The 12,276-nt window shown below is 35.8% G+C and overlaps 2 pseudogenes; both read right to left on the reverse strand.

Annotated features, from left to right (window-relative positions):
• Nucleotides 1–482: 482 nt before the first annotated feature.
• LOC124451086 lies at nucleotides 483–1,877 on the reverse strand (annotated as a pseudogene).
• Nucleotides 1,878–10,560: 8,683 nt separating this feature from the next.
• Nucleotides 10,561–12,276, reverse strand: LOC124452115 (annotated as a pseudogene).

The following is a 12,276-nucleotide window of genomic DNA, read 5'->3' on the forward strand; positions in this document are numbered from 1 at the left end:
AATTCTTTATTCATGTTATTTGAGTTATATGTCGAATAATTGCGACACGTAATAATAAAAATATTTTCATATTAAGCAATTTTGGATATTATTTTTGTTATACTATTAATTTTTTTGAACAAAATTCAAAGTTATATTGGTTCAACTGAATTAATGCCAAGCAATTGTATGTAATATTAATTGTATTGTTTTATTGGTATATATGTATGTATAAATTCATCTTTAAAAAGAGAAGGCTTTTCTGGATTCTAATATAGTGATTTTTTATGATAGACGTAGTAGCAATTTGATTTAGTGCAATAAGTTTGAATGATATATAAATATTAATAATTGCAATAAATATATTAGAATCCAGTAATGTCTTCTCGTGTTAAATTAATATGCCTTGAAAACTAAATCACTGATTGAAGATTAAGCACTAACTATATTACAAAAATAATCAGAGCAATACATTAACTACATAATCAATTATTTACATATATTTACATTTCTTTATGCCTTGCTGAAACATTTAGGGCACAACCAATTTTCCTGTGGGATCTCTTTCAGCTGCACACATCTAGGATGATAAAATTTAATTTTGCAGTTCTTACTGTCACATCGTATCAGTGTACTGTCTTCAATAAGTTGCTGGCGAATACACCAATATGCATCATCATCATCATCCGAATGTAAAAGGTACTCTGAAAATGGAACGAAAGTTCTTGTGTACCACGTTCCGATTATTTCTGGAAGAATTTATTAAAAAAACTCCTTTCCTTCTCTTGTTACAATAGTCCAAATGTGACGATCTGGTTCTATCCTTTCTACAAACAGCTCTTTAGTTGTCCAAACAATAAAGTCATAAAATTCAACATCACAAATGTGCATTCGAGCTTGTACTTGATAGTAGTAGGCACGCTTTTTGTCCAATGTAATACAAGCGTCTACGGCAGATTTTTTTAAACAAAAATTTTAAATTGTAGCAGCTGCATCAAGAGCATGGACATCACGTGCTTTATAGGGGCACTTTACTTTGCAAATACCTAATCCACAACACTCGCAACTAACCATGCCATCTGGTGATGCCCCCATAAAAGGCCAAGGTAGATTTACATGGAAAGCACTATCTGACAAAGTAAAGTCTTCGTGATTTGCTTCCATTTCCTCCAAATATGAATTTCTTGCCACATCCTCATATTTCATACCCCATACCTTTGGGTAGCAAATACGTTTGATTAAACGTTGTGATGGCCTTTCGACTTTTGTGTGGCACACAGACTTTAGCTTACTGGCTGTGATTCGCCCGGCTCTTTGCTGATACCATATCCTTGATTTTGATTGCTCTCTGTTGGAACTTTTAATAAGCAAGCATTGTTCTTTCTTTATGTCAATTATAATTTCCTTTCCCTTTGACAGCAGGCTTTTAAAGCCTAATTTCATGTACTCTTCCTTAAAAAATTGTTCAGTCAATGGATTTGGGAGAGCTTCCTCTTGAGCAACAAACAAATTCATTTAAAGTTTCATTAAGGAACAAAATGCCAGGCTTGCCTTCACATTTGCTAATGTTAAAAAAAAGGATTTTATTCCTCTGTTGTGGGCCTTATTCCTCTGTTTTATTAACAGGAAGGTCCCTTAATGTCATTGGAACCTTTCCTCTGCCGGCGAGGAGAGCATGTTTCTGTTTGGCAGATGACAAGTCCATTTCTGACACAGGTAAATATGGAAATTCCTTCACATGTCTTGCCATTAGCCATGTGTTTTCTGATCCGGTACAAGTAACAGAGTGCTGCATTCGTGCCCATCTCGAGCATGTGCAACCCTCTACCTTCGGTTTCGGGCTTGCGCTGATCTGCTCCCGAGTTCTCCCAAAGGTCTCCTCGGATTGAATAAGCCTGTGCAAATACAGTAAGTAGTAATAAGACATAAATATGAGCAGCATACTATTAGTGTACATAACAATACGACAAATGACTAGTTGAATAATGCATTATAAATATTTCCGTAATTTTTAAAGACATGAAAAAATATCTTGTGTTGTCACTTATGCTGCGCATTACAGTATTATAATACAATCTAGATCAGAGAACCGTGGGTCAGTACTAAGGTCGCTGTCAATGAACGCCCGAGATGTAGACAACCCCGTAGGTAATTGCTATTCGCCATACATTTCTAAAGCAATTTGTATATGCAGACTGTATTGGTAAGCAGAAGTCAATTTTGTATATACAATTATGCTCTACTTTTGCTATATTCGGTGTACTATCAGATCAGTGAATTCAACGCATTAGCACAACAATTATTTCCACCATTGTGTGACACAGATTTTTGTAATAAAGATTCAATGATCTTTTCACGCGTAGGTTGTTTCATTGTGTTGTGTGCATGATAACCAATCAAGTGTGAATTTAAAACACAGAATGTCTCCTTGACCGACAACCAAGACCATTTTATAAATGAAGCAAGCAAAAGGAGTTGAAGTTCATGCATCAATTTATGCTTTCATCGTTGCTCGTTTTTTTGCAGATGGATGGGAAATTTTATTTATACTACCAACAGGTTGGTATTACACTAAATCTTATGGTCAAACGAAGGAATATTTGGTATTACTTCTCATATCGGCAAACTTGAGCAATTTCATTACGATGCCATTAATTGGTCGTATGGCTGATCGACTTGGCAAAGTAAAATTAGCTACTAACATTCCTCACACGTGTATTCTGTGTTATGGGAAACTTAATATATAGTATAAACGCATGTGCTTTGTTCCCAATTCTCGGAAAAATCTTTTGCGGACTGGCGCAGTGTTACGCACATTGAGTTCTATAAGACCATTGAGTTATATAATAGCTGGAGCGGTTAAGTGGACTGGGGCGATGTTGCCAAAAACATGGATGCCAATTGACCTATTTACGCTGACATGACTGCTTTGCAGAAAAAATATTCTCGATCTTCCCCTGCTCTCATGTTGATTTTGCCCCTTCTTTTTAAAATAAATTTGCGTCTTATAAAACAAAAACATCAATCGGTTAACAAGTCTTTAATTTTTCAAATGTTTCAAAATGTGAGAATGTTCGTAGAAAGCCGCATATTACTTCTCACAGGTGAGATATTTGCTTCTTTTGTTCGTTTATGATATTATTAAAAGCAGCAATTACAATTGGAAAAACACAAAACCCACTAGCCAGTAAACTGATGTGAATACTGAATACACTGATGTTTTCTTTTGTTAAACAAATTCCACATTCTCTTATATTTAATTGTTGTATCAACGAGTGAAGCCGTGTAAATTTACCAATGTATTCGCATAACAGTTTCCTCGACGAAAAAAAAGACCTGCACTTTTTACTGAGTGGGTTGATAGTATACACAAATGGTCGCCCCTCACAGAGCCAACGAAATAAAGCAGAGTTTGTTCAGATCACTTTGCTGAACACATGAAGAGAATATTTGGTGGCAATGTGTATCTGGTTTGCAGTGCAATACCGACAATACTTCATTCACTGGTGCGTTTAAAATTGACAGTATAAGTAACAGCGCTCTACAGAATATGTATTCTTAAGCTTGTTATGTTTATTTATAAAGACGCCAGATACTGAAGAAGATGAGGTAGACACAAATGTGCAGAGTGTTGAATCTAATGAAAGTATTTAAAACGAAGTGAGTGATAGTGATCGTTTTTCTTTTCATGACCACACATACTGTCTTAAGTCTCCTAATAGACTATAAAGACAGTTGAAAGAAGTTATTAACTGAGCAGAGTTTTGTAGGAAATATTTGAAAGTCTCAAATATAAGAAAAAGTAGCTGTTGCTGTGAGATAAAATTTAAACGAGGTCGTGAAAATTGTGTTGCTCAGGATGGCACCGAAATTCTAACCAGACTAGCACTACTGCAAGACGATTTGATTTGGAACTGCGTGCACCAGAACAAACCGACCACGATTACTGCGATGTGTCAAACTACATTCAGCTTTCCGAGTACAATGAGGCAGCACGTATATCACAGGATATGTCGCAAAAATGGTGAAAAGGAAGATCCATTGTGATGATTGTATTGATTGTTTGACGTCATCTAAAGAGAGAGCACCAGAACCATTTGTGGCATGGAAGAGCAACGGTGGTTTAAAAATGCTAACTGACGCAATTGCTGCGACGGTATTATATGTGTGTGTAGAGAAAAAAATTTTCAGCATGTTAGATGAGTATGTGTTAGATTCGACAATTACTGACAATTATGCTTATAAACTGATTAAGTGTTGCGTTGAGGCATTTGTGAAATATCGAATGCATCACCTGACCAAAACGCAAAACGACAACTTGCATGGTCAGAAAATTCGTAAAAAGCTGTCAAAGCTTGTGTTGCTTAATCATCAGTAGATTGAATACTGCTTGGATATTATTGTGTTTTGGAGGCTTTGCCTGTGCCTTGGAATAGAATTTTTCATTAAAAAACTGTTGCTTTTAAATGTCGGTAAATTACACAGCAAACTATAAAAAGAGCAAAAAAGATAAAAAAACATACAGAAAATATAAAAAGAAAAATATCAACGGAATACAACTTATACTCGGGTAGATACAACGCATTGTTAACTAAATGTTTTGCACCGTCATGACGTAATGCATACTCTATCCAATCTGCGCTGTCCATTACTGGCGCCTGTTTCCGTTCCTTCAACAATTTTGAAATACGTTTCACGTTTTCTTCGTATTTCATATTTATCAATACTTCATTTATCGCAGCTGTAAGGACATCTGACGTAATTTTATGACGTTCTAAGATTTTGCCAAGTCCTTTGAGTTGGACAATCGAGGCTTGTCTCACCTGGCTGATCAAACAGAAAGGGAATACCAACTATTGGTACACCGTGATAAACAGATTAAAGAAAACTATTTAAACCCAAATGAGTGACGTGACTTTGATGTACATGTGACCAAAGCGTCGTTTTGTAGAATCCAGTCCACAAGGTCAAAGTGTTTATGCAGTGAAATTTTTTTATACTTTTTTTATAGCCTTAATTAAATATTCAGATGTTTGCGAGTAATTTAAAATATTTATGTCCATTTCACATTGAGTGGAATTGGACTAATTTTAACAACAAAAGTTGTCCTCTTGTGCGAATTTTTTTGACCACTATGTTTGCTCATTTGACGTCATAAGTAGTACGGAAGTCGCCAAACTAATAGGAATTTCTATTGCCATGTTGAAAATGTGTACAACTTATGACGTCAATTTAGCAAACATGGCAGCCAAAAAACTTCGTAGAAATAGAACAAAAAACCGCCACTTTTGACGTCAATAAATTCAACCTGAAAAGACAAAATTTAACTCTGTTTCCATAAAAATGATGCTGAGAGCAAGTACTTTTGAATAAGCAAATAAAACAGGGTATGAAAATTCCCTGCATAAGCACTTTAACATTTTTAGGCACGCGGGGAGGATGCGAGTTTCTCGATTTCTTCCACAAGACAGGTACCAATAAATTACCACGTCCTTCAGTAACTCTCTGCAAGAAAGATTTAGTCAAATTAAATTGACTCCTCCCAAAAAAAACTAAAACGACTATATCACTTTTATTCACGAAAACTTGAAATTCGTTTGGCAGCTTTTCTTGAGAATGGGCAGTGAGCGCACCGATAACTTTAATTTGTGGCCCTAAGGGTCGTGGATATTCCAACGCAAAATCGTGAAAGATAATTAAAAGTCCTCGTGGCTTGAGGGCCTCAATTGCGTTTGACGATGATGATTCACCGTATTGTTTGATCAATGCTTCAGAATATTCATAAAATCAAATGCTGTCTGTTGGTCCATGCAACGCTTCAAAGTTGCAGAACTATTAAGAAATTAAAATTTGTTCTGATCTTCGTTGTTTAAAAGCGTGTCATGGGACAAATAAACCGTTTCCTGACTTTGAGTGCGGTACATGGCGATGGCCATTAATCCCCATAAACTGATATCAACACGACTAACATTCAATATGTGAGGGAGTATGAAACAACAATGGTTTGGAAGATCACAAAGAAGCATGTCTGCCACATCTTTAATTTTATCCATTATAACTTCGTTATCCAAAAGACTTGCGCAATGTTGTTGTTTAAACAATTTGCGGTCCTTCATAGGTTCGTGAATTTTATTGGAACCCTTCACTCTTTTCAAATCGCAAATTCCATAATTAGGTATTCGCTTTTTTGGGGAGGACTTTCTTTCCATTCGAAGTTATGTATGTTGTTTTTAAATAAACTTATGACTCTACCTCAGTTGATGACAAAAAAGCTGAAATTGATAGAATGACTTGGGGCCTGCTACATCATCTTGCTTCGTTATAAATTTACTATTAATATTTACTTCGCGTACATATGAGAAAGCGAGCTGGACGTGTCTCCGACATCTTGCCTGTAGAAGCAAGGGGCGGATCCAGCTCCTGAGCAGACCGATGCATTGCGAGCGCCGTTGGCGTGGTCTGGAGGCATGCTCCCCCGGAAAATTTTTGAATGTTCCTTTACGACAACTACCAAAACGTGGGTGTAAAAGTGAAAATCCGATTCTATGTGATTCAGCGATCGGAAAACATCTTTTGAGCAACACTCGCTATGCCAATGCTTATTCTGATGAAAACTTTAGAATTATTAAAAAATGTCGCTCGTTATTCCAGCTACGCGTCATGGAGTCGGTATTAATTAAATTGACTAATCCTGTCCTTTGCCGACAAAAGGATTACGTGTTTAATCTGTCTCTGTTTTAAGTGTCATCTCTAAAAATAGGGATGACATTGACCTTTTGTAACGTTATAAATATAGCATGGTTTGGAGGTTCTCATTTAGCAGACGTTGACACTTGACGAGTAGTCTGCCGAAATGCATAGTGTCTCTTTCTAGCTGTAAATAACGGTTCCTTTGAATTGTTGGGTTAGTGTTCTGGTTAAAACAGTTCTTTTAAGAACTATTAGATTGTTATTATCACCATTCACCATGGTATTTGCTATTTTGAAATCCATCTACAAGCCCTTCTCTTCTCGCCTTCTATTTATGGGATGTACCCAGAACCTTCTTTTGTATATACGTCGTTTTGCAGAAATTAGAAGCAGTAGAATTTTTCTCTTCAATAATAGAAGTTTCTTTTTGCGCTGATAATCGTCCATGCTTGTACGGAAAATCGTTACAATGTGGCACATGTACTCGTCACGACGGCTCGTTGACGAGCGACTCGTCACGAAATTCGTTGCATTTCGCCGATAGTGTGGCCCGCGCTTAACTCCGAGTACAAAGTTGTGTGTAAAAATCCAGTACAGTGCATACATCTCAGTATCAATTTTGAGACTAAATTGCTAGCTATCCAACTTTAATGGATACAGACAATACCAAAGGCACATCTGCAAGTCGTATTGATAAGTGTAGCTTTGTTATGAAACACAGTAAACCATCATGTTGTGTCACAGTGGGGTAGCCCAGTGGATGTCTGAAGGGGGGATATTCATTTATAAGCATGTAAGTATTTACTTCCTTTGAAATAAACTGTTTTCCATATACAATATAATGCAAAAGCTAACATCCTCTTCACAAAAATTATTAAAACTAGTTTCAATTTTATCTTGCCACCGTCATTATGGTGTATCAATTTCACTTTACAGTGTCTCAAGGTATTGGGTTGAATATTAAGCAATTTGACATTCATGTAATAGCTTGGTGTTGACATTCATAGTGATTGATATTGGAATTCATATAGTCATTGGTAGCATTCATATAATTTTTGGGGATTGGCATGGACATTCATATAGTCATATTACTGTAATTTGTATGGCTGTGTATTGGTATTTGCATTTACTATGTATAAAGCAATTGGTATTGACATCATATAGTTATTGGTATGGACATTTATATAGTTATTGATATTGAGCTTCATACTGTCACTTGTATTGGCATTCATACTCTCATTGGTACTGGCATTTGTATGCATTGGTGTTTAAATTTATAATTACATTAATGTATCTATTGATATTGACATTCATGCTGTCTTTGGTATTGTCACAGTCATTCATAAAGTCATTGGTATCGGCATTCATATAACTATTGGTATCCACATTCATATAATTAGTGGCATTGGCCATAGTAAAAACACTTGGGTCCTTTGATGATATGCCAAAGATGGTGCAGCCTGCATTGCAGAATATACTTTGTCTTGTGGTTCTATCGTAGTTCGTAATCATTCTGATGAAATATAATCGTTAACTTTAAAAACTCTGGTGAGTTGTTGCCAAAATTTCGATAACTCATAGCAATTTAGCAATACTGAATAGCTAATTTTGATATTTGTTATGCACGAGGAGTGTGCTACCTGTGGATTTGCCAATTTACGACACTGAAAAAAACACAGGCGAATCTAGAACTCTGTATACCCTACGGGTATCCGGAGTAATAAGCGCAGTATAAGTATTATGACATGTCGTATATGTTATGATGATTGTTCATCGTTATCCACACGACTACACTCTGAGCCTGAAATGGCATTTCTTTTAAAATGCAAGCACTTCGATCATTCAATTGTTGAATATCGTAATGTCCACAAAGTCGCTTTCACAGGTGAGATAGTTGTTTTTTTTTGTAATTGAAAAGCAATTGAACTTGAAGTCTGAGCGATGTTTTCGTATTTATGTTTTTAAATATCAACAAACTTTTCCACTTATTTGTTAATGTGTGAAACCGTAAATCTGTTTGCAAAATAGTTTCCCTAACGCGAAAAAAGATTCTGCCCTTTTTGCTCAGTGAACAGATGCTATAAAGAAACGATCACCCCAAAAAGTACACATAATGTAGAGCAGAGTTTGTTCTTATCAATTTGCCGACAACATGAAGAGATGATCGGATAGCAAAATGTTTCTGGAATATGCTGCAGTACCAGTACCAACACTATTTTATAGAGCACTATGAAAACATTTGGAAGATGCTATTGACCTGGCAGAGTCTAACTGCAAAATTATAAGGCTGAATACAAACAAAGGTAAATAATTTACAGACTTCCCTGTCCAACAGTTACTTCAACTTGGACTAATTCTATGGATGGAGATAATGGATTTAGTAAAGATGCCTTGAATGCCTTGAAAGAAAGGTCAAGTACCAAAGTCAAGACGAAACGTTACACTTTTAAATAAATATTTCTTTTTATGCATTAAATGGCTCTTTTAAAAGCACTTTGCTAGGCTTTGATATTTGTATTAAGAATTCGCTTTCCGCCCGTTATATCCCTGGTCACAACTCTATAATTTCTGAAAAGCTGTTAAGCTTCTAGAATTAGAGAACACAAAATGTGTTTAATTCATTTGGTTTTTTTGCCTTACCTTTACATGTGTACATGCACTTCATCATTTTTGTATAAACAACACCTGATGTTGCATACTTCGAGGGGAAATCCCATAGCAACTGGTATTAAATATGGGTATAAAATTTATTATTGAGGTGAAAGCTTTATTAGTCAAACAACTTCTGTACTCACATGGCTAATAGGAAAACATAAAAAAAGAGAACAAGAAGAGAAGTAGTAAATACACAATTGTGTATTCATGTATTCAAGTATTATAAACAATATTGCAATTTAAGTGTTTTAATTATTTTCATTTTTGCCATTTCACAATCATGACAACGAAATCAAATATGCTACAGCTTGACAAGTATTTGATGCAGTTCTTGTTAAGAAGAACACAAAAATCTGAAAGGTTCTCGTGATTTGTATACAATATTTTTTTCATTATTAATTTACGAAACGCGAGATGCATGTACAAAAACAAATCCTACAATTGTTGCGAAAAGGTCATCACATGAAAGAAAGCAAAAATCTAATGAGAATAAATAAAGTAACATTTCACTAGTGATACGTTGAGATAAAATATGTTTTTTTTCGTGCAGAATACAAACTTTGATCGAGCAAATCCTTAAAGGACAGTTACGACGTACACATCTGCATTCATATGTGGCCAACAAATAGCTCGTTCGTTAATAAAGGCATCCGTCGTAGAAGCCGACAACTGGCAACCACAGTAGACTCGCTTTTAGGAAAATTATGTTTTTACAGTGATTTTCATCATAAAATTGCTTGCCAAATATGCGAAACACATACTTTTTCCTCACTCTTTCTTAAGGGGAAGAGAGAAATTGTGAGATTTTCAGAAAAGCAGTCAATTCGGTACATCTCAGCGATAATGGAACAAATCCTCCATTTTTTGGCGTCAGCCGCTAATTAAAGCCGCGCTTGAGATAGCCGCTCCAGTTATTATAGAACTAGATAGCGATGCATCTTCCATCTACCGTGACGTGTGCTGGCAATACTATTAAATTACTTACTAATTACGTATTCAAGCCAAAATTTCGTTAAATTTTATCGGCTTTTCTTTCGCTATTTGTGTCATAGAATACGACAAAATTATCAGAGAAGATAAATGTTATTTCTATAACAAATTTTAGCTTAAAACTGCCAAATCTATAATTCAACTAAACAATATATCACCGTCAAATGTGTGTCACAAATAACTTTAAAATGATATTCGCCAGTTAAAACACTCCAAATTATCGGTCAGTGACAACAGCAAAAAAAATCGCAGTGGCTCTTTATTATCTTAAAGACAAGGGATCGTTGTGGATGACTGCCAATACATTTGGTATACATCAATGTACTGTTACTAACGTTTTAATCGAAGTATGCTCTGCCATAAGATAAGAACAAATACAGAAAATATAAATAGAAAAATATCAACGGAATACAACTTATACTCGGGTAAATACAAAGCAGCGCTAACTAAATGTTTTGCTCCGTCATGCCGTAATGCATACTCTATCCAATCGGCGCCATCCTCTACTGGCCACTTTTTCTGGTCCTTAATCAATTTTGAAATACTTTTCACGTTTTCTTCGTATTTCTTATTTGACAATACTTCATTTATAGAAGCTGTAAGGTCTTGTGATCTTATCGTCTGACGATCTAAAATTTTTCCAAGTCCTTTGAGTTGGACAATCGGGGCTTGTCTTGGTTGATCAAAAAAAAAGGGAATGCCAACTGTAGGTACACCGTGATAAACAGATTGAAGAAAACTATTTAAACCCAGTTGCATGACGTGTACTTTGGTGGATACGTGACCTAAGATGTCGTTCTGTGCAATCCAGTCCACAAGCTTAACATTTTTAGGCACGCTTGGAGGATGCAAGTTTTCCGATTTCTTCCACAAAATAGGTAGTAATAAATTACCAAGTCCTTCAGTAACTGTCTGCAAGAAAGATTTACTCAAATTAAATAGACTTGTCCAAAACGACACTAATATGACCGTATCACTTTTTTTCATGAAAGCTTCAAATTCTGCAGAGAGCTTTTCTGGAGTAAGCACCCCAATCACCTTAATGTGTGGACCCAAGGGTCATGGATATTCCAATGCAAAATCATGAAAGATGAGTAAAAGTCCTTGTGGCTTGAAGGCATCCATTGCATTGGACGACGATGATTTACCGAATTCTTCATCAAAGATTCAGAATATCTCTTCAAATTGAACGCCATTCGTTGGTCCGCGTAACGCTTTAAAGTCACAAGACGATTGAAAAATGAATATTTGTTCGGATCTTCGTCATTCAAAAGCGTGTCCTGTGACAAATAAACCGGTGCCTGACTTTGACTGCGGTACATGGCGATTGGCATTAACTGATATCAACACGACTGACATTCAATATATAAGCAAGTATGGAACAACATCGGTTATGAAGATCGCATAGCAGAATGTCTGTGTCATCTTTAAGTTTTTTCATAATAACGTTGTTCTCCAAAAGACTTGCGCAATGTCGTTCTATAATAAACTCGTGGTTCTTCATAGCTTCATAAATATCACCGGAACCCTTCAAACTTTGAACATCGTCACCAATTTGGACAAAGGCTGTGAGCACTTTACGTAAATCACTTCGGGTAACCGAAGTATTAAAGACGATTAAGTCTATGTCTTTAAATTGACTTTCGATGAGATGTGGAACAATTTGCATGTAGCGATGTCCCCGTTTCAACATTTCTTTACCAACGATTCTCAATACATTATGATGACTGTAATAATCGTCAGTAGCAAAGCCCACGATATTTGCAGCAAGAATACTCTTTGAAGAGAGCAGAAAGTAAAAAGAAGCGACAGAAATCCAGGGGGAAAGCCAACGAGCAATTTCCATAATCCGCTCTTCGCTTCTTGAGTAGTACTTTTCATGTCATTCAAAGCAAATGCTGTTATTTTAGATATGAGTTAAGATTAATGTTGAATGAATGAGCTAAGTTAAGGCCTCGAACC

This window comes from Xenia sp. Carnegie-2017, unplaced genomic scaffold (genome assembly GCF_021976095.1).
Source record: "Xenia sp. Carnegie-2017 unplaced genomic scaffold, XeniaSp_v1 HiC_scaffold_24, whole genome shotgun sequence".
In the NCBI taxonomy this organism is placed as follows: domain Eukaryota; kingdom Metazoa; phylum Cnidaria; class Anthozoa; order Malacalcyonacea; family Xeniidae; genus Xenia; species Xenia sp. Carnegie-2017.